The sequence below is a fragment of the Marmota marmota genome, unplaced genomic scaffold, assembly GCF_001458135.2.
Source record: "Marmota marmota marmota unplaced genomic scaffold, marMar, whole genome shotgun sequence".
Taxonomy (NCBI): domain Eukaryota; kingdom Metazoa; phylum Chordata; class Mammalia; order Rodentia; family Sciuridae; genus Marmota; species Marmota marmota.
This window is the reverse complement of record NW_026000048.1, coordinates 17061671-17066294: the sequence shown is the minus strand read 5'-3', so window position 1 is coordinate 17066294 and position 4624 is coordinate 17061671.

The window sequence follows — 4624 nt, the reverse complement described above, 5'->3', positions numbered from 1 at the left end:
TCGGCCGCGGGTTCCCGGGGACACACCCTGTCCCCACCCCCCCGAGAGCTGGCGGCCAGCTCGGGATGCCAGGCGGCCAGACGGGCGCCTTGCCAAATTCCGCGTTCCTCTCCAGGAGACGGAGAATTGCGTCCCAGGCTCTGGAAAGCCGGTAGTCCGGGCTTGGGACTAGCTTGTAAAGCCCCCCAAGGCGCCAGGGACGCCTCTGCAGGTTGAATTCCTGCTCCGTATCACTTAAATTTTAATTAATCTTTTAAAACACCGCTGTCACGTCGCTTGCAGAAAATTAATCAAACTTGAATCCTTGTTGCATAGCAAGAATTTCGATCCGAGTCCTTTAAAAAGGACTTGACTTTGCAAAGTCACGTCTTTTACAGTTCCCTCATTCCCCCTTTAGCAAGGGAAATATTGCAAAAGTCAAGACATGTTTGTTTGCTTCTTTCTGTCTTCAAAATGAAACTTTGGTTATTTCTGATCTTTATTTTTCTGTCTTTGAACCAAAAAAAAGAGAGAAAGATAAATTGCCTACCTCTATTAATTCAAAATATAATTACTTTGAGTGATCTTTGTTTAAGAGCCCAGATAAACTAAGATAATCTTAATTTTAATGTGACACGACCCCTATTTTTCCTTGTGAATAATGAGAATAAAGAAGTCATTAATTAATACCAAGATATCTCCATAGAAGATGGTATCTAGTCGCACTGAGACGCTGAAACATCAGTTGTATTAGTAATTGATACTGTATAATTGAACATGAAGATAGTTGTCTATTTTTAACCTCAAAGTTCAGAGTTTATTTGGTGATTACTGAGCTCCTAATAATTAATTTTAGTTCCTCCTTGCTGAAAAATAATTCTTATGACTCCCAGTTCCCATGCAATACAGAGGCTTCTCATTAAAATCTACCACTAAATGATTGTGAAGCTATATTTGTAGCAACTCTATTCCATTATTTATGACATATTTGCTCTATTTTCATATCTTCCTGTTACATTCACCATTGCAGTAATTTATCTGCTTAAAAATGTGAGACTATAACTATAGTATCTTTACCACAGCTTTGTTTTTCTGTCATCTGTTGATTCCGTTTAATGCTTAAAACTTAAGACTCAGTTTTTAAGTTTCTAAGAGTTGAGGTGAGTTCAGTTGGATCAAAAATTTTTGTGCAGTGAAGTTGCCATAGATTAGGCTCCCAACTAACACCCAGCCCATATTATCTCATAATGTCTCACAACTTTCTGTTGTTAAAACAGACTTAAGAAACAAATTCTCTTTTCCCAACAGAAATAGAAGATCATTCTCACAATTTCCTGTGTTAAATTTAAAGATAACACAACTTATATTGTAAGAAAAAAAAATCCTCCTCTAGTAATAGGGAACTCTTTTCAATAATGAAACCTAGATTCTAGCTTTAAGGTATCTGATTTTCTTAGCATCAATTTGTTGATGACCCTCACTTTTTAACCAGTGGAAGGGGTTATGAAATTTATCTCATTCATTAAAAAAAGCCTCTCTACATTTTCCTCCAGTAAGATGTCTCCCCGAAATAAGTATGAGAAGTTTTGTGCCACACAATTATTCTTAGTACCTACCCTACCGAATCCATGTATTTTACTTGACTGCTATTCCTAACGGGTTGAAAAGTACATCATCTTTCCTCTTATTTCCCCCATACTACAATTAAAACTTTAGGTCAATATATGATGGAGTAATTCTCTCTTGGATTTTATATTTTCCCACTATAATTTAGACTGAAATGGGATTAAAACTGGATCTAGAGTTCTAATCTTGGTTGATGTTTTGGTGTATTCACCGTAATGAGTCCAATTCCCTGGGGTCATGAAGCTCCCAAATGTCAATCAAGCAAACTGATTCAGAAATGCCATTGTTCGACTCCCACGTCACTCGCCTTCCTCTCATTTTATTTAACAATACCGGAGTTCTCTGATCAGTCATTCGGAATATGAGGCATTATCTGGAGAAAATTCACAAAGTGTCTTGATCTTTCTTTGGGAGATACTGTTAAGGGGCTTCCGCAAAGCAGAAAGTGCTTGTTTATATTTCTGTCTTTGGGCTGCACTATGGATCGAAAGAACCAATGAATACTGCCTGAAAGAAAATCATACCGTAAATCCGTCAAAAATTAATTCATCCAGTCGAATGTTACATTTCTATTTTCATGTTGGAAGTGCCCTAGTTTGTCACCAGAGAAGTATCGAGGGTTCTGTGTCCAGTTGGCATGCCCCCACTTTCAATTCCCTCTACTTCACACATTTAATAATACTAATGTGTTTAGTCTACACTAGTTAAGAATTTATTTGGAGACGAAGAAGAGAGAACCTTTGCCCCAGGAGCTTTACCCAAGCCATTCAGAAAAGTCCGGGAGCCTCCTCAACTCGCTTTTCCCAGTTGCAACCCAGGGTTATTCAAGCCTCGGTCCCAGCTCCTGGGACAACTCAAAAAGCAGAAGGCGTCGAACACTCGCTCTGAGCAGCCCAAATTAATAATCATCTCAACTCGTGAAGACCTTGAGCCTTTATCCTCATTTCCCCGCAGGCTCCCAGGGTGGAGCCCGGCTCCTGCGAGGACTTCCTTGAAGGGAGGCAGGCACGGAAGGACAGATTTCATGGGAAAAGCTATCACTAGCGACTTTAACCTACAGGGCTGGGGGCAAAAAAGCACAAACCAATCCTCTAGGTCTGGGTTCTCACATCAGAACTCATCCAAAATCGCGACAGCAGCTCAGGCGCTGGATGCTCCCGTTTGCAGCACAGTCTCCAAACGCACCGTCCGCGAGCCGTGAGCGTCTTACACGCACACTTAGAGTGACAAGGGAAGGTGACGGCGGTTGGGACAGGGTGGAGCCGCTGTCTAATGGAACAAGCTCAATCACTTTAAAGTAAAGGGTTCAGAACTTCCAAGCTCCTCTTTGGAGGAGAGGCGCAGAGCTTCCCGCGGCCTGCTTCTCGCGGCTACCCGCGGGCTCCCAGCAGCCGCGCCACCTCTGGGGATGTCGGCCGCCGATTCCAGGCTCCACTTCCCCAGAACCTATTCTCCGCCTGGGAGCGGCCGGGCAAGGTTTACGCCGTGGTCAGGCGCAGTTTGGCTCCTGGGGGACGACCTGGCTCCCTCGACACGAACACACTCGCTGTCCGCACGGCCCCGGCCACGCGCTTTTCCCTTTCTCAGCAAGCGGGAAAGGCCTATTTGCCGAGCGGGCAGAGCGCGGGCGGCCCGGCAACGCGGGTCCTCGGCAGAAACCCGAGCTCCCTGCGACCTGCTCTGCCAGAAGGGGCGGGGGAGAGCCCAACAAGCTGCCCCGGAGGCGGGCTGTGTGAATTCCTGAGAAAAACCCCTTTGGAAAACGCCAAACCCTTCTGAACGACGTGGCTCTACCCCTCCCCCCGTCCTGCAGCCTTCCATTCAGTTCCCTCCCCATCACACAGCTCAGCCCTCACCTGTGACCTAGCCAAAGGCCTAGCCTCTCTCTCTGTCTTCCCCACCCCCGCTCTTTAAGCTCCATCCCCTCCCTGACCTTTCTGAGGCCTGAGCTAGGGTAGCCAGGGTGCTGCAGAGGAAATGAAATTGTTCTGGAGATTACAGTGGGGATTTTGGCCAGACGTTTTTCCCCTCCTCTTTTTCTCATGCTTCCATGTTAAGTGCAAACTTGTATCTCCCTTCTCAAGAATGGACAAAATTTCTCGCTTATTTGCAGTTTTGCAAGGTTCTACACACAGATCAGTGAACCTTAAGCGCCCTTGTTCAGACCCACATTGTGAAAGTTTGTCAGGGTCCCTGGGCAGTAAGCGTAATGACAGGTGAATCCAGAAGCTCCCGGGGGAGCCCGACCTAACCCCAAGACTTACAATAGGCCAGGAACCCAAAGGTTCCTCAGACAGCCTCGAGCAACAGGTACCCTACACCAGGGAAGGCCTTCAGGAGCCCAGAGGTTAGGCCCATGATCCTCCTTGACCTGAGGCCCAGAGGCTCCACCTACCTGTCTTCCCCCCAGGAGATTCCTTCTCTCCAGATTACCCCATCAGTCACACAAGAGCAAGAATCTCTGCAGTCTCCCACCTGCCCAGGCACCGCCAGTCCTTGTTTCAGCTTCAGCAGGCCCTCAACCATAGTACAGGTCCACTGGTACTTTCTACCTGCATTTTCTTTTGACTTGATTTAAAATGAAGAGCAGAAAGAAAGAAAAAGGTGATGGAGAAGGAAGAAGAGGAGGAGGAGGAAGATACCAAATAAAAAATGGCCACAGAGGATCAGAGTAAAATGGAACAATTCCTTTCTTACCCAAAGTCCCCTTAAGCCTTTCCCACACTGAAGGAGAGAGATAACTGGTCTCAATAACTATTTTCTCAAGGTAACTTTTTTGAGTGATTTTTTTACTCCTGCACCTGACTGGACCCATCCTGAAGAGAGGAAAGAGCCATGTAGCTTAAGGGAGATAAACAGCTTTATAGGGCATAATAGCCTCCCTGTAGCCACTCATCACTCCACAGAAAGCCTGGGAGATTCAAGCTGCAGGAACCTAAGTGCTCTGTTGCACAACCAATCTCAGCCTTAACCCAGCCATGGTCAGCCCGAATTAGATTTAAAAGAGATGGGGAGGCTT